Consider the following 24,209-nt stretch of genomic DNA (forward strand, 5'->3'; position numbering starts at 1 on the left):
ACCCCCTAACTCCCGAAAGAAACTCCAACAGTTTTTGGGGTTCGCCAATTTTTACAGGCAGTTCATCCGTAATTACAGTGCCATTGCCGCCCCCCTGACTAAACTCACCTCCATTGCTCGGGCTTATCATTGGGATTCCTCTGCTCAAAAAGCCTTCGACACCCTCAAAAGTCTCTTTGTCTCCGCTCCCATCCTGATTCAGCCCGATCCCACCAGACAATTTGTAGTCGAAGTTGACGCCTCCGACTCTGGCGTAGGGGCCGTCCTGTCCCAACGTGAGGAGACATCTGGCAAGCTCAAGCCCTGCGCCTACTACTCCAAGAAACTTACTCCCGCGGAGCGCAACTACGACGTGGGCAACCGTGAACTCCTGGCTATTAAGTTAGCACTCGAAGAGTGGCGTCATTGGCTGGAGGGTGCGGTCCACCCATTCATTGTCTGGACTGATCACAAGAACCTCTCATACCTCCGTTCCGCCAAGCGTTTAAATTCTCGTCAGGCCCGCTGGTGTCTATTTTTTGACCGGTTCAACTTCACTATAACATACAGACCTGGAAGCCGCAATATCAAGCCGGACGCCCTTTCCCGGAAATACAGCTCTTCTGACGACCAGGATAACACTATGGCCACCATCATACCTCCCACCTGCATCATTGGAAGCCTCACCTGGGATATCGAAAATAAAGTCCTCCAGGCACAAGGTGAGGATCCTGGTCACCCGGTTCCCCCTGACGGCACTCTTTATGTTCCCCGGTCTCTCAGGTCCGACGCTATCACATGGGCCCATGCCTCACGCATTGCCTGCCACGGAGGAGTCACCAGGACCATCAACCTCCTCCGTCGGCGGTTCTTTTGGCCTACTATGAGGAAGGACGTGAAGGAGTACGTTGCCGCCTGCACCACCTGCGCACGCTCAAAGTCCTCGAACTCACCTCCTTCTGGCCTTCTGCATCCTCCGTCCATTCCCTGCCGCCCTTGGTCCCACATTGCTCTGGACTTTGTCACTGGTCTCCCACCTTCACTGGGTAACACTGTCATTCTCACAGTCATCGATCGATTCTCTAAATTTGTCCACTTCATTCCGCTCCCACAGTTACCCTCAGCCACAGAAACCACAGAGATCCTCACCCAGCACGTGTTCCGTCACCACGGGATCCCGGCTGATATCATCTCTGACCGGGGCCCTCAGTTTATCTCCCAGGTGTGGAAGACCTTCTGTGGTGCTCTGGGAGCCACCATAAGCCTCACATCTGGGTACCATCCTCAATCGAATGGCCAAGCAGAGAGGGCAAATCAAGAACTTGAAACCATGCTCCGTTGTGTCGCCGACCAGAACTCATCCGACTGGTCCAGGTACCTCGTTTGGGCAGAATACGCCCACAACACTCACCCATCCTCTGCTACAGGATTGTCCCCGTTCGAGGCTGCTCTAGGCTACGCACCACCTCTGTTCCCTTCACACGAGCTGGATCTCGCTGTTCCCTCGGTGCAAGAACACCTCAGCCGCTGCCAGGACACATGGCATCGTACCAGGGCAGCACTGCAACGTACCAGGGAGAACAACTGTCGTTCAGCTAACCGTCACCGGGTGGAGGGACCCACCTATCATCCTGGGCAAAAGGTCTGGCTCTCCTCTCGCAATATTCCCATTCATGCCACTTCTCGCAAGCTTGCCCCCCGTTTCATAGGTCCATACACCATCGACAAAATCATCAATCCCGCCTGTGTTCGCCTCCGACTCCCAGCTGCCCTCAAAATTCATCCTTCGTTCCATGTCTCGCAAATAAAGCCTGTGATGGACAGCGCTCTGTGCCCGCCGTCCGCTTCCCCTCCACCCGCCCGGCTCATTGACGGCGCCCCGGCTTATACCGTCAGCCGGATTTTGGACATCCGTCGCCGGGGTCGTGGCCATCAATACCTCGTGGACTGGGAGGGTTATGGTCCGGAAGAACGCTCATGGGTCTCCCGTTCTTTGATTCTGGACCCTACCCTCATCTCTGACTTTTTCCGTTCGCACCCGGATCGGCGCCCCGGACCGCCTGGAGGCGGTCGTTGAGGGGGGGGTACTGTCATGGTGCCTGGCAGACTCCTCCCCCTCCAGCCCTGCCTGCTCTGCTCCCTGATTGCCACCAGCTGACTTCACTCACCTCATCTGCCATGCTGCTTAAAAGGAGACCTCACTCATCAGTTCGACGCCAGTTCGTTGCCCATTATGGTGACTAAGCCTGGTTCACAGTCTAAGCGCTCATGCCTTGCTCCCAGCCTTGCACTAACTCTTGCTCCTTTGTCTCAGGATACCCACATCTCACGAGTGACGTCAGCACTGCCTTCCACTCTGTGGCTCTTGGGATCATCTGAAGACCTCCCGGATCACACTCACCGCTTTAAGCCCTCCAGCCACGCCATCAGCCGCCGTCAAGACCGGACCTCATTCATCCACAACTACTACCAGCTTTGGAGAATCAATAAATCCTTTCTCACCAAATACTCACCTGTCTTTCTTCTGGGTTCCAGCATCTGGGTTCTCACGCCTTGAGCGCCATGACACTACCCAGGCTAAATGAGGATCAAATCACAAACTTAGATTCTCCGCTTTCGCTGTCTGAACTTCATGAAGCTCTGTTACTTATGCCCAATGGTAAAGCACCAGGGCCTGACGGCTTTCCTGCTGAGTTTTATAAAGAATTCTGGGAACAACTGGCACCAACATTTTATAAAACGGTCACATCTATTAATGAGAGCCAATCAATGCCACCTAACATGAACTCAGCCAACATAATTCTTCTAAAACCAGACAAAGATCCCACTAGCCCTTCAAGCTATCGCCCTATTTCTCTAATCAATGCAGATGTAAAAATTATCTGCAAAGCACTAGCACAGAGAATAGAAAAAAATCACTCCTCACATAATTCACTTCGACCAAACTGGATTCATCAAAGGCAGACACTCGGATGATAATGTCCGTAGACTAGTTAATATAATAGACTTTGCCACCATTGAAAACCAGGAAATGACGGTACTATCGCTGGATGCTGAAAAAGCCTTTGACAGAGTAAATTGGAAGTTCCTTATTGCCGCCCTCCATAAGTTTGGTTTTGGAGAAGCATTCATCAATTGGATCAAAATATTATCACAACCCCAATGCATCAGTTAGAACTAATAAACAGACTTCAAACAGGTTTTTTCTTGGAAGAGGAACCAGACAGGGCTGCCCACTCTCTCCTTCTCTTTTTGCTATATTCATTGGGCCTTTAGCTGCAGCAATAAGACAGAATGAGAGCATTATAGGAATAAAAACCAAACACAGCCATCATAAAATTAGTCTTTATGCGGATGACATATTACTGTTTTTAAGGAATTTACATTCTGTAAATGAAACAGCAATGATCATAAATGAATTCTCCTCCATATCAGACTATTCCATTAATTGGAAAAAGTCTGTTTTATTACCACTCAACAGGAATATGGAACAAAGACTCACAATTCCAGTTAAAACAGGAAATATCAAATATCTGGGTATCCACTTTTCCCCCAAACTATCAGAACTGGTGCAGCTAAACCACACCCCATTACTGAAAAGCATACAGGACAATCTAACACGCTGGACCAACCTGCCTCTGTCCCTTATGGGCAAGGTAGCCACGGTTAAAATGAAAATCTTACCCAAGGTTAATTATCTCTTCTCAATGATTCCCACACAACCGCCATTAAAATGGTTCAAAACATTAGACTCATCCATATGAAGCTTTCTATGGAACAACAAACCTGCAATAATTAGTCTAAAAACTTTAAAATCTGCAAAAAGCTGTGGAGGATTAGAATTACCTAACTTCCACAAATACTTTCTTGCAAATAGATTGCAATACATCTCAAAATGGTTAAAAAATAATCCAAAAACCAACTCATGGTTAGACTTGGAACAGGCGTTATGTGGAAAGATCAACCTGTCACAGCTACCATTTATTAGCCAAACAGTTAAAAAACAGGATTGTTTCAAAACCATTAATATAAATGCCACTTTAACAGCCTGGTGGGAATTTCTCAAAATATCAAAATCATCAATTCAACCGTGCAAAATGAAACCCATCTGGAACAACCCGGACATCCTTATTAACAAAAAAATGATTCACTTCCCAGCTTGGCAAGCAGGGGGCATAAAACAACTAGAGCACGTAATTATTGATAGAAGATTCATAACTCCCCAGGAACTTCAAGACAAACATGGAATAAATAACTTCTTGGAATATCAGCAACTTAAATCAAGTATTACTAAAAAGTATAAATTTAAAGACGACGATTTAAAGCTACCAGATGTAGTTACCACTCTGATTAATTTTTCAATGAATAGAACTCTCTCCAAAATATACAAACTTTTATGTAATTTAGATAACAATATTGCTCTTCCAACAAAAAAATGGGATGCAGATTTGAGCATCAGCACAGATGAAAGATTCTGGTCAGAACTCTGTCTAAACACCTTTAAACTGACAAAAAGTCCAAATTTGCAGCTAATCCATCTCAAAACCAACTTGCCTGACCAGCGCTTCTCTAGGGCCGGCGTCCGGGGTTGGGGGCCTGGGCTTGCTCCGGGGGGGGGGGGGGGGGGGGCTCTCTGGCTCGTCTCTCTCTGTGTGGGGTGGGTGGTGCCGGGCCTGGGGTGTCGGCGCCTCCGGGGGTGGGGCCCCTGGGCTGGGTGGCCCTGGCCTCTTTGCTGGGGGGGGGGGGGGGGCTGGGGGACAGCTGTTTGACCACCGGGGGACAGTCTACCAGCTCTCCCCAACTTACCCCCTTCCTCATATAACCTCATATTAGGGTGAGGGGGTGGGGGGTCTAGCCTGCGATGCGCCTTGGGGGGGGGCTACTTGGCAGTGGCCCCCCTCCTATGGTTGCCGTATGGAGTGGGCCCCCCCTCTTTTGGTTTTATTTGCACCTTAGACATGAAGGGTCCATGGTAGGGGGGGATTTTGGACATCACTGCAACCAAGCAGCAGATGTCCTCCTGGCACCCTACCCGCCAATTTTAACCGCACCTTAGACATTTAGGGCCCCTTGGTGGGGAGGGTGAGGGGACATCACTGTGAGTAATCAGGAGATGTCCCCCTAGTGCCCTACACGCCAATTTTAACTGCACCCTCCTTAGTACACACACCCCTCCCCCTTCAATATATACATTCCAACATAAACACACACACATGCACACACACACCCTTTCATACACACATACACGCACACACATTTTGCAAGGAAGGTGGGACCTGGGTCCATCTGTCCCCTACCCCTTCCCTGGTGGGGGGTGCGGGCCCCTTGGCGATGGTGGCCGTGTCCCCTGGGTGCCGGCTCCCTGGGCCCGGCGGTGCTCTCTCCGCACGGTGGGGGGGTTCATATTACACCTGAGCCGGGGGTGTTCGTGTCCCTGGGGGGTGGGTCCTGGTCCTTGCCCCTGGGCGCTGGGCCCCGCCAAACTTCCAACATGGCCGAGCCTGGTCGGGCCATATTTATAACACCCCTTGTGGGCCACCCTTTTTTCCCCGGGGTTCCCCCCTCCTGGGCGGGGGCGGCGGGCCCCTGCCTTGCTCCTCCCTGGACCAACCGTGGGCCGGGTGGGTGGCTGCCTGGAGTGCGGAGTGGGTCTCCCTTGGGGGGTCCTGGCTCGTACCTGGGGTTGGGGCGGGGGGATGCCCGGAACTCCTGGGTGGTGGTGGGGTGCTCGTCTGGGGCTGTGGGCGTCCTTCTCCGGTGGGGCCCTGCGTTGGGCTCTTCCGGCGCGGCGGGGGGGCTGCTTTCCTGGCTGGGCTGGGGCGGCGCTCTCTTTCCCTCCGCGCCTCCCTGCTCTCTGGCTCTGGGGGCCTCGCGGCGGTCCTGCTGGCCCTGGCCTGGGTGGCGGTCTTGGTCACCCGGGGGGCGGTCGTTCCCTGCCTGTTCCCGTGTGGCGTTGGGGGAATTCCGGCTGCCGCTGCTGCTGTGGCGGGGGTCTGGGTGTGGGGGTGGCTGGGCGCTCCTCCTCCTTCTTTTCACATTCCACCATCCATTTTAGAAGAACATAAACACTCACCTGAGCACAGGTGTTAGCTCACTTTGCACTTATAGTTTGCATGATTGAATGAATGAAAGATTTCACACTAGTTCGTTTAAAGGCATAGGTATGCGTTCGTGAACACTATCTGTTTTGTGTACATGTTGACATGTGAACATTTTTTTGCAGCTAGCAGGTGTGTTGATAATATTTGAGTGTGTGTGAACAGGCCCCGCCCTTTTTGTACTACATTTGAACTGTACCGTAATGATAAACAACCAGTAAACCTGTCTGCTTTATGCTGCTTCGTGGTCTTACCCCCCCCCTCTCACTATCCCCCCCCCCCCCCTCTGACATCCCTCCCTCTTCTTCCCTTTTTTCCTTTTCCGTCCGGTCCAACACCAAAGATTTTCAATCATGGTTGAAATGAATAAAAGTTTGGCCTCAATTACAAAAGGGGTTTGTTCAGTCATACCTTTGGTTTGTCTGAAGATTAATAACCCCTCTTGTTAAAGTAAAATATGTCCAACACAAGAGGCCCTCAGCTCTCATCTGCCTGCCTAGCTGTTGGACAGGACAAGTTTAAAAAAAAAAAAAAAAAAAAAAATTTCAAGGAGATTTTCACACCGTGTCGTGGGTCCCACCAGGGCATAATTGGGAAGAGGCGCCAAGGTGAAAGTATTCTTGTTTTATTTAAGAATAGAGCACACCACTTGCTCCACAAAGGCTAACCAACGTCTGTTTCTCCACTCAGACTCCCACACTGACAGCTGTAACTGGTTCTCTTTTAAATGGTATGCCCCTCCTCCTGGGTGTTGCTCTCCATCAGTCCCAAGAGAGAGGAAAAGAATTTACAAAGTTCAAAAACATAAATAAACATACAGAAATAAACAGTTTCATTCATAGAAACATTCTGTGTCATGTACAGAGAAATAACAATAATCCTTAATAAAGAAATAAATACAAACAGTGACCGATGCGTCACATGACCCGGGGTGTCCATAACCACTTCCGGGTTACCGGGTTACTTCCGGGTAAACAAACCAACGCTAATGTTGGTGTCGTGTGTGCTTCGTGTGAATGTATGCATGAGGATGATGAGTCTGCAACCTAGTGTGCACCCAGGGCACCTGCAGGGGATAGGGACGGAACGAAAAGGGTAAGTTAATGTAAATGAAGTGTTTTACGGGTCCGTGAGTGCGCGTCAATGCGCACGTGTGTGTGTGCGAGCGTGTGTGCACGTGTGTGCGCCTGCAGCGGCAGCTGACGGTTCTACACCGTCACACACACCCTCAGGTACAAACTGGAGGTTTAATATGTCTCTTTTGAAAGACAGAAAATTTATTGAATTCTTTAAAAAAGAGTGGGCAACCTTCTCAGAATTCAACAATACTCCGGATGTCTCACCATGTCTTCTTTGGGAAACAGCAAAAGCAGTGATGAGAGGGAAAATCATTTCTTACTCAACACATAAAAAACACAAAGAGAAAGCAGATTTATTAGAACTAGTAAATAAAATCAAAACCCTGGAGACTGCTTATGCTGCTTTTGCACGAGAACACATTCTGGGAGATCTGAAAACACTAAAGCTTCAGTTAAATGACATTATCAATAAACAAACACAATTCCAAATACAAAGGCTGCGACTTGAAAGATTTGAAAACTCAAACAAATCTGGCAAATTTCTTGCTAATCAGCTAATTAATAAAGAAAAATCAACAATCACTTCCATCATTGACCAAACAGGAAATGTCACTCATGATCCGATCAAAATCAATATTGCGTTTAAAGACTTTTAAAAAAACTTATACACATCACAGATTAACCCATCAGAGCAAAGCATCCACTCATTTCTTGATAAAATAAACCTACCCAGATTAAATGAAGATCAGATGGCAAACTTAAACTCTCCGCTCTCTTTGTCTGAACTTCAGGAAGCTCTGTTACTTATGCCTAATGGTAAAGCACCAGGACCTGATGGCTTTCCTGCAGAGTTTTATAACGAATTTTGGGAACAGCTGGCCCCAACATTTTTTGAAATGTAACATTTATCAAGCAAAGCCAATCAATGCCACCTAACATTAACTCAGCCAACATAATTCTCCTCCTAAAACCAGACAAAGATCCCACGAGTCCAGTTGCCCACTCTCCCCCTATCTTTTTGCTATATTTATTGAGCCTCTAGCTGCAGCAATAAGACAGAATGAGAGCATTAAAGGAATTAAAACCAAACACAGCCATCATAAAATTAGTCTCTATACAGATGACATGTTACTGTTTTTAAATAATTTACATTATGTAAATGAAACAGCAACAATTATTGATGAATTCTCCTCCATATCAGACTACTCAATTAATTGGAATAAATCTGTTTTATTACCACTGAACAGTAATGTGGAGCAAAGACTCACAATACCAGTCAAATCAGGCAATATCCCAGCCAGCTATGTCAAGTGGGCCCCAACTGGGAAAGAAGTGGGCTATGTGGGTACTGACTGAGCATGGGCTTATTTTGGGTAAACTTTGAAGGCCCCATTAGCTTTTGCTTACATTGGCCCCCCATATGGGTTACCTGTTAGGGCCCTGCAAGGAATCCATGTGGGCTACAACCCATGTAGGTCAGCCAAGTAAGGCCCATATGGGTTGCATCTGGGCCATAAAGACTTGGGCTGTAACTGGGACACTGTATGTAGGACCCATATGGTTTGGCCCACTTGAGTCCCACATGAGGAGCCCTCATGGGCTAAATAGGCCCGCTAAAGGATGTAGGTGGGCAAGGAAGACCTGGTCTGTAACTGGGCCACTGTATGTAGGACCCATGTGGTATAACTTACATTGGTCCCACATGAGGAGCCCTCATGGGCTAACCATATAGGCCCGCTAAAGGATCTAGGTGGTCAAAGAAGACCTGGTGTGTAACTGGGCCACAGTATGTAGGACCCATGTGGGATAACTTACATGGGTCTCACATGAGGAGCCCTCATGGACTAACCATATGGGCCCAATAAAGAGTCTATGTGAGAGAAGAAGACCTGGTCTGTAACTGGGCCACTGTATGTAGGACCCATGTGGTATAAATTATATTGGTCCCACATGAGGAGCCCTCATGGGCTAACCATATAGGCCCGCTAAAGGATCTAGGTGGTCAAAGAAGACCTGGTGGGTAACTGGGCCACTGTATGTAGGACCCATGTGGGATAACTTACATGGGTCCCACATGAGGAGCCCTCATGGACTAACCATATGGGCCCAATAAAGAGTCTATGAGAGAGAAGAAGACCTGGTCTGTAACTGAGCCACTGTATGTGGGACCCAAATGCTATAACCTACATGGGTCCCACATCAGGGGCCCTCATGGGCTAATCATAAAGGCCCAATAAAGAGTCTAGGTGGACGAAGAAGACCTGGTCTGTAACTGGGCCAGTGTATATGGTTTGGCCTACTTGAGTCCCACATGGGGATCCCTCATGGACTAACCATATAGGCAAAATAAATAGTCTACGTGGGCGAAGTGGACCTGGTCTGTAACTTGGCCACTGTATGTAGGACCCATGTGGTATAACTTACATGGGTCCCAGATGAGGAGCCCTCATGGGCTAACCATATAGGCCTGATAAAGAGCCAGGGTGGGCAAAGAAGACCTGGTCTGTCACTGGGACACTGTATGTAGGACCCATATGGTTTGCTATAAATAAGTACCACATCAAGAGTTCTTATGGGTTAACCATATAGGCAGGTGTTTTAAAAGGTTGTTTTGTATTCTGTCACTAGACATATGCTTAAAATCCAAGAATGTGAGTAAAATGACAGAACCCCTGAAGATTTCTAGGCAATACACAGGCAAGATGCCTGTGTATGCCTGCTGACTCTTCTGATTGTCAGCATTTTTTTGTTATATATAAGTTTAGATTTAATTTTCCAATTAAAAATAATAATAATAATAATAATAATGGATTGGATTTATCTGCGCTTTTCAAGACACCCAAAGCGCTTACATTATGTCCATTATTCATTCACTCCTCATTCATACTTGGTGATGGTAAGCTACGGTTGTAGCCACAGCTGCCCTGGGGCAGACTGACAGAGGCGTGGCTGCCATTTCGCGCCTACGGCCCCTCTGACCATCACTGGGATCATTCATACACAATCACACACCAGTGGAGCAACACTGGAGGCAGGGAGGGTGAAGTGTCTTGCCCAAGGACACAACGACATTTTTGGCTGGTGGGAGCGGGGATCGAACCGCCAACCCTTCGATCATTGGACGACCCGCTCAACCACCTGAGCCACTGTCGCCCCTAATAAAAAATATTTACTTTTTTCATTGGTGCTCAGTGGATCCAACAGAGATTCAAGTTTAAAAATGACACAGTTTAAAATGAAGTGGTAACTTTGTTTGAACATAAAACGTTTGTTGTGTTGCTGTCCTATTCAGAACAAGCCTGGAGCTTCAAGGTTCAAGGTTTTTTTTAAAGGCCATGTATGCATGTGCAGTCAATACTTATGGATGCAAAGGTCTCAAGGTAACGTTTTGAAAAAGAAGATCAAAGAAATGTACAATCTGGTAAATGTACATAAGCATAAAAGAGAGCTAGAGAATGCAATAACAAAATAATAGAGGGATATATACACTAATTTGGAGCACATTTTTCTATGACAGCAGTCCAGTGTAGGTACCAAAACTATTCGGCCTGCAATTACCCTTTTGGGTCCTTTCAACTGAGGTTAACGTCACACTACGGTAACCCCACTTGGACAAACTACGTTGCGTCAAGATCTGCTCTAGCTCTATAATATTCATTTTATGTTTCCTTTTGTAACCTAAAGTTCTTTTCCTTCATAAGTTGTGTGTGACATTATTCTTTGTAATGTTTATAGAGAGACTTTGCCACAACCCACTTTGTAAAAAGATCTGTGGCTGTTAGAATGAACCTGCTGCTCCACAGAGAGCACCGTGTCTCTGAGCAGAGCAGCTGGAATCTCATAGCTTTGTGTTTGCAGGCAGGGAAGGTGCAAGTTTAAAAGATAATGTTGCTCTGTCGGATCTCTGTTTGTTCACAGGGGCCCTCATAATATCTTCTTCCATGGTAGTATGGGGCGGCCGTGGTGCAGCGGTGAGGCAGTTGACCTCTGATCGGGAGATTGCAGATTCAATTCTCGCCTTGCCCCGCCCATGTGTTGAAGTGTCCTTGGGCAAGACACTGAACCCCACCTTAACTCTGGTTTTTAAGGTTGACGCCAGTGTTTGGCAGCGGAGCCACCACCAGTCTGTGAATGTGTGTGTGAAAGGGTGAATGGAACTATGACTGTAAAGCACTTTGGGCCTTCAAGGAAGGTAGAAAAGTCATGATTCTCTCCTCTGTGCTGTCTCAAGCTGTGCAGTGTTTCTGTCTTAACAGAGTGAGCTGGGTGAGGTGAATATCTAATATTTCACTTAGTTCATCTAATTTAGTGCATGCAATTTTAATTAATTTATTTTTGTGTTGGAATTATGTTGAAAGTGTTTAAATGTGAAATTGGTTGGAACACAGCAGAATATTCCCCTTAGTAGTAACACCTTTTCACCAATCACAATGTGCATAAAGAGTAATTTGCTATTTTTTTCTTTTACTTGTGTTAGCTTAAAAAAATTAGTTTAACATCTATCATGCATACTGTTGGAAAATAATCTGTCGCTTTGAGATTACTTTCCTTGTTGCATGTTCAAAAAAGTCGAGAAGGAGAAAACCACGGGATTCGACCTGATAAAGTTTAACAAATTTATTTCCCTAACAATATTTCTAAAAACAGAGTAAAACAAAATAAAACAGATCATCTGGGTTCCCAAAGTTTCAGAGCTTACACAGCGCCAAATTACAAACGTCTTAACGTGTCAGCCTGTTGGGAACAGCGAAAGTTCCTCCGTCCAGCTGTTTTAACATCTCGGTTTCAGCCTCCTCCTCCGTAACACAGCATGGCGTCCAGACTCCTCCTCTGGACGCTCGGATTGGCTGGCAGGGAGCCTGCCTACCTCCGTCAGTCCATATTTGGAATTACAGCATTTGGTCCTGGCTTCCAGCTTCAAACGTCCAGGGGGGTTATTTCACAGACGGACCTCTGTCCGACCACCAACTGTGTCCCCATGGGGGTCCAGCACAGTCGCCCGGATCCTTCTCCACAGGCAGTCAGTCCCAACTGTTTGTCCTACTCATGAGAGTTGGCACCTTCAGAGTTTCCCATGATTAGAATTGAATCCTGGAGATAATTTAATTCTGGTCCATGTCAGATCTACAGTTAAGGCTTCCAGATGGTCTTAGAAGATCAAAGACTGTTTTCTCCTGGAGGGGGATGAGTTTGCAGCTGCAGCATCAAAACCTCTTTACATATGCAATTATCAGGAAGTCCCTTTTGATTGAAATGGCTGAAACACACACACACAGTAAACCTGAAAGAAAACCTTCAATGAAATTAAGATAAGATAAAAACCCAGGAGAAATAAGAACCACAAAAAATAAATTCCTTCAGTTTCCCTCTCTTGACCTCACAAAGTGAGGTCACACAAAAAATAAAAACACATCATCACATCATGCAATCAAAACAGCTGTGGTCTCAAGCCCTCATAATCTATAACAGAACCAATGTGCCTTAATGTGCATTTCAAAGTTGTTGATGATCCATTTATGAGTTTAGCAGCGAAAAACCTGTGGAGCTTGCATTAATGATCTTTAAGAAACATTCAGTTGAACAGGAAAAATGCTTGCTAAGGCCCCGAGCCCCTTTCGGCGACCGTCCCTAAGGATACTAATGCTTCATTGGATCTTTAGCACATTGGCGTTTACAAAGAACAAGACATAAAATAGTAAATAAAGAAAATGCACAAATACAAATTCAAATTATTCTAAAAAGTAAAAGATACAAAGACAATAAAATAGCACTTCCTGTAAGGAAAAGGAACACCTGGAATTAAGGGGGGAATTGAGAAATGTCAAAGCAGAACAAAAAGCACACAGAAGATGAAAAGGAAAAAGAAAATTGTCAAACATAACAGCAAGCAATTTTGTAAAATGCAACAAAGTCCAAAAAAGGTCATTCTGGGCCTCGAACACTCGCGTCCTCCTTCTGCATGTCCCACAAGCTCTGGCAAGCTTGGACCTGGCCTCCTATGGACTTCTCAATAAGCCTGTTATTAGAGATGTGACACATGGTGATACAACAGAACGGCTGCAAAAGAACTTGGGGTGTCCATTGCTGTGGTACTGTTCTGCCAAGATGATTCTGCTGTGGGTCTAAGTTTTTGTTAGTGTTAGGGTCAGGAAATTAAAAAATAAAAAAACAATAAAACACAAAAGACAATGAGACAAGAATCAATTTACGCATGCGCGGGTAAGAGCACATATGATGGAAAAGGTCCACCACATTTCTCTTCTCAAAGGTCTGCTTCCCCTCGTGCTGTTTTAAGAAGAACACAAGTGGAGCAGATACAAATTCAAGAAAAAGGAAAAAGTGTATTAAGGGCTGTTGTCTAATGACCCAGTCGTAGAACCTACTCATCCTTGCTGTGGATGAGAGAAAATCAGATGAACAGACACACAAAGCTTTAAAATTTAAAAATGGTCAATCTGCGTTACCATGTAAACATTCTTACCTGACACTAACACTGAAATAAAATTTGTTCATAGCTGGATGGGTTTAGTCTAGTTTTTAAAGAAAATTTTAATGTGTAAATAAAATGACTTTTTGATTGGAGTACAAACCTTCGTTATTACAAAAACATATTTTAACTGTTGAAAATTAAAAAAAAAAAAAAATTAAAAATAGAATGAACGTTTTAATTTTTTCTCAAACAAAGGGCCCGCAGGGGGGTTTAAGAAGTTCAAAATGGTAAGCAGGCGTTACTGATTGGACAGTTGCTGCGTTTTGAATCTCCCGCTCATTTCCTGATACGGATTCAGTCAGTCGTCCTGGTCCATCAACGCAAGGAGATTCTGGACTTCTGTTGCACCGTTCATCCAGGCCATTTATTGATATCAGGGTAAGATACCTTTTTGGTTATGTGTTTTGCTTACAGGGTTATTCTATACATGATATATAGCACTCAGCAGTCAACTTCCTAAACAAATGTGAATCCCACAAAAATCTGTAACTCGTGCAATATTTGAAGCCCATGTGCAATATAGTGCAATATAGAAAAGTTATGTAGCTTGTACATGTATATTTTTCAGTTAAACACAATTTTTTTATCGTTCTTTAGAAGATTACTTATTTATATTGTTGAAGCAGCTGGAGAGCACCGGAAATTTTGTTGTCACAAGTTTCTTGTATAACAATGACAATAAAGGCTTTTTGATTCTGATTCTTAACTGGCAATGATAAATGTGGTTCATAAAAACATGCGCAGCTCGGGAGGGTTGTTCTGCTCTGCAGTTGAATCCATCCACGTTACAGCAGCTTTTCGCATTTTAGAAGCCGGTGTCACAAACGGGCAGACAACTAGTAGTTTCCACGTGCAGCAGGTTTATTTGCAGACATGATGACAAGTAGTGGTGGGTCGTGTCACCGATCATCCAGTCAGTGTGTGTCGGCGTGTCACCGAGGCGTCAAACAAGGAAGCGCATCCTAACAGAGTTGCCAGATTCGGCGGGTTTTCGGACAATTTAGTGGTTTTGATTTGGATCTTGCGGCGATAACCTTTTTTGGTCAGATATAATTTGGACAGATTTTGCATGAATTTTTTTTTAGTTCGTTTTATTATGAGTCTGAATGATCTTATTTTGAAAGCTGACCGGAATTTTTCGGTCACAATGAATGAGTACTAATCAGTCCAGCAGCGAGTTTAGGATCCATAAAATGCTAAATCTTTTTTGTTTTAGCTTTTTAGTGTATTATTGGTACATCGCCGCCTGTACCACCTGCGCCAGGGCCAAGTCCTCCAACTCGCCTCCTGCCGGCCATCTTCAGCCTCTGCCTACGCCTCATCGACCCTGGTCCCACATCGCTATGGACTTCGTCACAGGCCTGCCCCCCTCTCAACGGACTGCGAGCCCTACCTACGTGCCAGGACAGCAAGTGTGGCTGTCTTCCAGGAACATTCCGCTCCAAGCCAAGTCCCGTAAGTTGGCACCGCGCTTCATTGGTCCGTTCCCCATTGAACGCATTATCAATCCCACCTGTGTCTGTCTGAAATTACCCGCCACTCTCAAAATTCATCCATCATCCCATGTATCCGAAATCAAACCCGTCCACCAAAGCCCCCTTTGCCAGCCGTCCGCTTCCCCACCACCCGCCCGGCTCGTCGACGGCGCCCCGGCCTACACCGCCAGCCGGGTCTTGGATGTTCGGCGCCGGGGTCGTGGATACCAGTATCTGGTGGACAGATGGGTTACGGCCCGGAGGAGCGGTCGTGGATCCCTCACTCCTTCATCTTGGACCGCAGCCTCATCGATGACTTTTTCCGGGCCCATCCCGATCGCCGTCCTGTTCCGCCTGAAGGCGGTCGTTGGGGGGGGGGGTACTGTCACGGTACCCCCAGCCGGCTCCTCCTCCTCATCAGTTCCACCTGCTGACACCAGCTGTGCCTCGTCATCCACATCAGCGGCTGGACTCTTAAGGAGAACCAGGACCTGTACTCGACGCTAGTTTGTTGTACTCCACGGTGCTTCTTCTGGCCGACTCATGTATTGTCTCACTCTGGTTTACGCTTCTACGTCAAATACCTTGTTTTGTCTATTGCTCGGATCCCGCTCTCGTCTGGAACACTTGGCCTGAACTCAACTCTCGCTGATTTCTGTCTCGACGTCCCTCTGGCTCCCCTTTGGATCACGGTGTTCGCCCTCAAGAACCTCCAACCATCTTCTACGCATTCTGCCCTGCAAATCCTGTTCTACCACATTAAAACTCCTTATACTTACCAATTGCCTGCCGAGTATCCTTCGGGGTTCCAGCATCTGGGTCTGCCTCAGCCCGCTAGCCATGACAATTATAATGTTGATTCCTCACAAAAAGACACCCAAGCGGGATTTTGACCCATTCAAGCATTTGAGTATTCCTCTGAAATCGAGCGGGTTCTCATGAGGTGACGTCGCGAACACATTGAGAACGGTCCCGTTCATGAAGAGTCTGCGCTGCCGGCACCGCCCACAGACACACACCCACTTTCTCCGCAGAGCAAGAATGTTTGTCAAAAGTGCTTTATTTTTATATGCACAATATGCACATCCATCTTTGCAGAAGTTTGGATGTTTTTTATGTTTTCCTGGGAGAAACACAGACACGCTCCTGAGGCCGGCTTTATCTGCCGAGATTGACGTCACACACACGGAGCGAAAGCCGGTGACTAAGAAAATGAGTCGTCTTATTTCCAGTTTGGAAAGAAACTCAGGAAAATAACCAATATTTAATTAAAAAAATCATTTTGTGTGTGTGCCAAAGGTAATATTATCAAATATATGGATATTGCTTACTATTAAGGGCTTAAAAATAACAGGGTATAGGCCCCTTTATTGAGTTTCTGGAAGTATTTAATAGTTCTAATTATGCTAATATATATAAATATTTAACATTTTTAGAGTAAACGTAATTTTATTTATCATCCTAGAGTTACTTCAACACTTGCTTCAGGGAATGCTTATTTCAGAGTTTAGTTATTTTGTCCCTTGTGTTGGTCAGGTCAGCTGCAGCTTCTCTCAAGTTGTCGTGACAGACTCGCCGATATAGATTTCATGTCAGCAGTTGTGTGGTGGACCGAGCAGTAGAATTCAAGGACAGCAAACAATTTTATCAAAAATATTTAAATTTATTTTTCAAAATGTGTAAATGGGCAAAAATGGGCCTTTAAAAGAGGTCAAAGTAACAAAATTAACTCAAGCTTTTAAATGTAACAAAGGACAACTGAACAGACAAACCAACATAATTAAACTGACCTTCCTAATTGCAAACACAAGGGAACATATATAGTGGCTGATCAAACCAACTAGACACACAAGGGGGAACTTAAAAAGACTAAGACAAAATACAGAGAACAAACTAAACTAATGTCCAACATGTGATAAATTAACATACACAATGAATGAAACTAAGGACCATCAAAATGGAAACTAAAGTAAAGAAACACAAAAAGAGTTCCTTGGCCACTGGGTGATGGTTCAGTCCAATTAGCTGCCTGCTGAATATAAGGCCTCTGCTGACTGGCATGCATTGTTGTGTCAGGCCTGACTTGATTGTTCCAGCAGCAGATGGCAGCAGCAGCAGCAATGGTTCCCTTTAGCACTGCTAACTCAAAGCATAACATCAAATTAATAAAGCAAATTATAATAAAGTAAACTGAAACATGTTGATAAACTTTCTGATCAAATGTGTTATTTTTGAAAAAGAAATCTAAAAGTATATGTAAACAAATAAAGTGAACAGATATATGTAGGGTGTGGTGCAGGAGGTTACTGCCCTGATGGTGTGACAGCGTATGCAGCCATCACAAGTTGTAAATTAATTCTTAGAGTAACATTATATTGTTTATATATGTAATTAAGCTGTTAACGTTTAACTACATCTTTCTATCTTGTGATATTTTCTCTATTTAAAAAGGTTGCTGTGGTTGGAAAAATTGGGGACTCTTCTCTGGACGATGCAACCAGAAGAATGATGGGCTTCCTCATGTCCAATGAGTTGGCTCTGCAATATAACCTGTTTGGATGTCATGGAGAGAATAAATTCTGCTAGCTGCATCTTTTGATGTCTTCTATGGTAATTAGAGTTTATTTTATTAATCTATATTCATCACTGACAAATGATTTAGTAAGTTTAATCCCAGGCTAAAATGAATACTTTATTTTTTGTGATTTCTTTTTAGGGGCAGTGAAGAAAAATGCTATCCCCCAACCAGTCCCACTAAAGGAAGTGGAGAAGGGCCTCTCCAAATGGTTTATTGGAGCTCGTGACAGGGGAGGAAACCGAGCTATAAGGACTCAAAGGGAGCTTGAAAAACAAGCCGATGGAGCTTGTTCTCAGGAACTTTCAAGGATGCCATGAGTATTTTGTCTTACATCTGTCACTGGATTTATTTATTTTTTCGTCACATAATTGGCACACTTTTTTTTTTTTATTATTAACTTGTCCTGTCCAACAGCTGGGCAGACAGATGAGAGCTGAGGGCCTCTTGTGTTGGACATATTTTACTTTAACAAGAGGGGTTATTAATCTTCAGACAAACCAAAGGCATGACTGAATAAACCCCTTTTGTAATTGAGGCCAAACTTTATTAATTTCAATCATGTTTGAGAATCTTTGGCGTTGGACCGGACGGAAAAGGAAAGGCGGGAAGAAGAGAGAGGGATGCTAGAGAGGGGGGGGGGGGGGGTGATAGTGGGAGGGGGGGATAAGACCATGAAGCAGCATAGAGCAGACAAGTTTACTGGTTGTTTATCATTACGGTAAGGTTCAAATGTAGTACAAAAAGGGCGGGGCCTGTCCACACACACACACTGAAATGTTATCAACACACCTGCTAGCTGCAAAAATGTCCACATGTCAACATGTACACAAAACAGATAGTATTCACACACGCATACTTATGCCTTTAAACCAACTAGTGTGAAATATTTCAGTCATTCAATCATGCAAACTATTAGTGCAGAGGTGAGCTAACACCTGTGCTCAGGTGAGTGTTTATGTTCTTCTAAAATGGATGGTGGAATGTGAAAAGAAGGAGGACGAGCGCCCAGCTACCCCCACACCCAGACTCCCGCCGCAGCAGCAGCGGCAGCCAGAACCCCCCAACGCCACACGGCAGCAGGCAGGGGACAACCGCCCCCCGGGCGACCAAATCCACCACCCAGGCCAGGACCAGCAGGACCGCCGCGAGGCCCCCAGAGCCAGAGAGCAGGGAAGTACGGGGGAAAGAGAGCGGCGCCCCAGCCCAACCAGGAGAGCACACATTAAGGTTGTTGATATTGTACTGTACCAAGTGAAGTTGTTCTTTATTTTATTAAGTTACTGTAGTATGTTAGATCCTGTGTGTTATCTGTTAAACCTTTGGATGACCTTGCCATGGTCTTGTATCTCGTTTTCATAATGCAGGATCAGGATAATTTATTTTCTTTTATTAAATTGAAGCATTTTAAAAAGCATTTTGTTGACGTGACAGTCGTAGAACCTACTCATTAGTAGGTTCCATTTGGAAAATTATGTTGTGAAACAGTGGGATTTTACAGAATCTTCTCATTTGGGTTTTAGAAAAGCTAGATGGAAAAGAAGACCCTGTAATGGTTCACTGATGAATAGCACTGTAGGAAAACACCGGTGTGACCTCCATGGGAACACTGCACAAACCCACTTATGGCCCACACAGTGCCTTATTTAGGTCCCACATTAACCCAATATGCAATACTAATTGATGCGTAAGTGGGGCCAAAATGGGTCATGGCTAAGTTACCTGATTGGGATCCATCTTTGACCTGTTTCAATCATACTTCCAGCCCACAGAAGAAGATCTACGAGTTATGGTTAACAATGAGTATGGTTCAAATGCTACTTACCCACTTGGGGCCTACAGGAAACCCACTGACCATCCACTTCAAGCCCATGTGGGCATACACAGTTAGGACCACCATGGAAACTGCGGACAAACCCACTTATAGCCCACATTATAGCCTATTTAAGTCCCACATAAAACCCCTAAAAGATACTGATAGACACATTAGTGGGGCCAAAATGGGTCTTGGGTACTTTTCCCAGTTGGGTCCCATATGGGTCCTGTTTTAATCCCACTTCTAACCCACATGGGCAAAAATATGGGCCCTATATGGGTTCTAATATTATTTACCAACTTGGGGCCAATCTGACACCCACTCAGCACCCACTTCAAACCTATGCAGGCATACACAGTTGGGGCCACCACGGAAACTGCGGACAAAACCATTCAGGGCCCACATTTTCTGCCCATATGGGGCCCACTTGGCTTTGCTGGCTGGGATCAAATATCTAGGTATTTATTTTTCCCCCAAATTATCAGAACTGGTGCAGTTAAACCACACCCCATTACTGAAAAGCATACAGGACAATCTAACCCGCTGGACCAACCTGCCTCTGTCCCTTATGGGCAAGGTAGCCACGGTTAAAATGAAAATCTTACCTAAAGTTAATTATCTCTTCTCAATGATTCCCACAAAACCGCCACTAAAATGGTTCAAAACATTAGACTCATCCATATCAAGCTTTTTATGGAACAATAAACCTGCAAGAATAAGTCTAAAAACTTTAAAATCTGCAAAAAGCTGTGGAGGCTTAGAATTACCTAACTTCTACAAGTACTTTCTTGCAAATAGATTACATCTTAAAATGGTTAAAAAACAATCCAGAAACCAACTCATTGTTAGACTTGGAACAGGCGTTACGTGGAAAGATTAACCTGTCAGATCTAACGTTTATTAGCCAAACAGTTAAAAAACAGGACTGTTTCCAAAGTATTAATATAAACGCCATTTTAACAGCCTGGTGGGAATTTCTCAAAATATCAAAATCATCAAGTCAACCGTGCAAAATGATACCCATCTGGAACAACCCGGACATCCTTATAAACAAAAAAATGATTCACTTTTCAGCTTGGTAAGAAGGGGGCGTAAAACTACTAGAGCACCTAATTATTGATAAAATATTCATAACTCCCTAGGAACTTCAAGACAAACATGGAATAAATAACTTTTTGGAATATCAGCAACTTAAATCTATTGTTACTAAAAAGTTTAAATACAGAGACAACGATTTAAAGCTACCAGAGGTAGTTACCTCTCAGATTAATTTTTCAATGAATAAAACTCTCTCCAAAATATGCAAACTCTTATTCAATTTAGATAATAATATTTCTCTTCCATTAACAAAATGGGATGCAGATTTGAGCACAGATGAAAGCTTCTGGTCAGAACTTTGTCTAAACACCTTTAAACGGGGTCTGGGGTGGGGTGGGGTGGGGGGCTTGTCGGCCCTGTCCTGTGGGGGGGCGTTCTGGGGGGGAGGGGGGGGCATTATTAGTACGGGTCGGGGGGGCTAACGGGTCGGGGTCTCCGCTGAGGCAATCAGTGGTTGCCTCGGCCGGTTGGCCTCCTCGGTCCCGTCGAGGCCTGACCAGAGCTCTTCTAGGGCCGGCGTCTGGGGGTGGGGGCCTGGGCTTGCTCCGGGGGGGGGGGGCGACGCTTTCTGGCTCCTCTCTCTCTGTGTGGGGTGGGTGGTGCCGGGCCTAGGGTGTCGGCGCCTCCGGGGGTGGGCCCCTGGGCTGGGTGGCCCTGGCCCCTTTGCTGGGGGTGGGCTGGGGGACGGCTGTTTGACCACCGGGGGACAGTCTACCAGCTGTCCCCAACTTACCCCCTTCTTTATATAACCTCATATTAGGGTGAGGGGGTGGGGGGTCTAGCCTGCGATGCACCTTGGGGGGGGGCTACTTGGGAGTGGCCCCCCTCCTATGGTTGCCGTATGGAGTGGGCCCCCCCTCTTTCGGTTTTATTTGCACCTTAGACATGTAGGGTCCTTGGTAGGGGGGGTGCTTGGACATCCCTGCAAGCAAGCAGCAGATGTCCTCCTGGCACCCTACCCGCCAATTTTAACCGCACCTTAGACATTTAGGGCCCCTTGGTGTGGAGGGTGAGGGGACATCACTGTGAGTAATCAGGAGATGTCCCCTTAGTGCCGTACTCGCCAATTTTAACTGCAACCCCCTCAGTACACACACCCCTCCCCCTTCAATATATACATTCAAACATAAACACACACACATGCACACAAACACCCTCTCAAGCACCCATACACGCACACACATTTTACAAGGAAGGTGAGACCTGGGTCCATCTGTCCCCTACCCCTTCCCTGGTGGGGGGTGTGGGCCCCTTGGCGATGGCCAAGGTGCCGGCTCCCTGGGCCCGGCGGTGCTCTCTCCGCACGGTGGGGGGGTTCATATTACACCTGAGCCGGGGGTGTTCGTGTCCCTGGGGGGTGGGTCCTGGTCCTTGCCCCTGGGCGCTGGGCCCCGCCAAACTTCCAACATGGCCGAGCCTGGTCGGGCCATATTTATAACACCCCTTGTGGGCCGCCCTTTTTTCCCCGGGGTTCCCCCCTCCTGGGCGGGGGCGGCGGGCCCCTGCCTTGCTCCTACCTGGACCAACCGTGGGCCGGGTGGGTGGCTGCCTGGAGTGCGGAGCGGGTCTCCCTTGGGGGGTCCTGGCTCGTACCTGGGGTCGGGGCGGGGGGATGCCCGGAACTCCTGGGTGGTGGTGGGGTGCTCGTCTGGGGCTGTGGGCGTCCCTCTCCGGTGGGGCCCTGCGTTGGGCTCTTCCGGCGCGGCGGGGGGCTGCTTTCCTGGCTGGGCTGGGGCGGCGCTCTCTTTCCCTCTGCGCCTCCCTGCTCTCTGGCTCTGGGGGCCTCGCGGCGGTCCTGCTGGCCCTGGCCTGGGTGGCGGTCTTGGTCGCCCGGGGGGCGGTTGTTCCCTGCCTGTTCCCGTGTGGCGTTGGGGGAATTCCGGCTGCCGCTGCTGCTGCGGCGGGGGTATGGGTGTGGGGGTGGCTGGGCGCTCCTCCTCCTTCTTTTCACGTTCCACCATCCATTTTAGAAGAACATAAACACTCACCTGAGCACAGGTGTTAGCTCACCTTTGCACTAATAGTTTGCATGATTGAATGAATGAAAGATTTCACACTAGTTGGTTTAAAGGCATAGGTATGCGTTCGTGAACACTATCTGTTTTGTGTGCATGTTGACATGTGGACATTTTTGCGGCTAGCAGGTGTGTTGATAATATTTGAGTGTGTGTGAACAGGCCCCGCCCTTTTTGTACTACATTTGAACCATACCGTAACGATAAACAACCAGTAAGCCTGTCTGCTCTATGCTGCTTCATGGTGTTACCCCCTTTCCCCTCCGATTATCACCCTCTTACCCCCCCCTCTCTCCAACGTCCCTCTCTCTTCTTCCCTTCTTTCCTTTTCCGTCCGGTCCAACACCAAAGATTTTCAAACATGATTGAAATTAATAAAGTTTGGCCTCAATTACAAAAGGGGTTTATTCAGACATACCTTTGGTTTGTCTGAAGATGAATAACCCCTCTTGTTAAAATAAAATATGTCCAACACAAGAGGCCCTCAGCTCTCATCTGTTTGGCTAGCTGTTGGACAGGACAAGTTAAAAAAAAATAAAAATAAATAAACACCTTTAAACTGACAAAAAGTCCCAATCTGCAGCTAATCCATTTCAAAACTCTTCACGGGATTTACTACACTGGACAGAGGATGTTCAAGATGGGTCTCAGTAACTCAGACATTTGCGAGCACTGTGACAGCAATCTACCCGACAGCTACATGCATGCACTGTGGTTCTGCACGCCTGTCCATGCTCTCTGGCAGGAGGTATGTGCCGATCTATCAGTCTGGCTTAAGGTTTCAATCACCGTCACTTTGTGTGCTTGGTGACAAGAGTGCCATCGATATGGGAGGATTAGTATCTATCATCTTCACAAGTCTTTGTATTGCTAAAAAAACAATTTTAATAAATTGGAAAAACAATAAAAATATAAATATAAGTCAATACAGAAATCTGCTGTTTGGGGAGGGCACTGAGAGGGTTGGGGAGGGGGGCTCAGATATTATGGCGGGGGGGGGGGGTTGTAGTGTGTAGGGTTATAGGGTTATGGGGGGGTGGCTGTGGGTGCGTGGCGATCCCTGGGTTGCTTAGGTCGCGTGCCTGGGCTGGCTTGCGGAGACAGGGCGCCGGTCGGGCGGTGGCCGGCCCATGGGTTCCGGGGGCCCTGGCTTCGTCCCTGCCCTTTGTCTTGGTGTCCGGCGCCCGGTGGCCCCCATGGCAGCCGCCTGGTACGGCTAAGCGCTCCTGTCTTGTGGCCTGGGGTCCGGACACTGGGTTCGCTTGTGCCTCTGGGCATTGGGGGGGCCCCTGTAGGGGGGCCCTCTCTGTGCCTGGCTGGTGGGGTGGGCGGTCCCCTCCTCCTCCCCTCCCGGGCTGCCTGGGTCCGGATGCTGGGGCGGCTTCTGGCCTGGGGGGCTCTCCTCCCCTCTCCTGGTCTGGCTGGTCTGGCTGGGTAGGATCTGGCTCCCCTTATGAACACACGGTTCACGTCGGCAGCATGCATGTATCTCCACCCCCACGTGCACGTGCACACGGCCACACTGCTCCCTGTCTGCTTCATCCCTTCTCCTTACCCACAGTGTATTGATGGACAGATTTTTTT

General features: G+C 46.8%; 1 long non-coding RNA gene across 1 annotated transcript; it reads left to right on the forward strand.

Moving 5' to 3' along the window:
- Window positions 1-2,170: 2,170 nt before the first annotated feature.
- Window positions 2,171-2,485, forward strand: LOC111947143. The gene is made up of 2 exons (XR_002872962.1): window positions 2,171-2,215; window positions 2,294-2,485. It is a non-coding gene; the product is annotated as an uncharacterized LOC111947143 (long non-coding RNA).
- Window positions 2,486-24,209: the final 21,724 nt, after the last annotated feature.

This window comes from Oryzias latipes, chromosome 1, assembly GCF_002234675.1.
Source record: "Oryzias latipes chromosome 1, ASM223467v1".
Lineage (NCBI taxonomy): Eukaryota > Metazoa > Chordata > Actinopteri > Beloniformes > Adrianichthyidae > Oryzias > Oryzias latipes.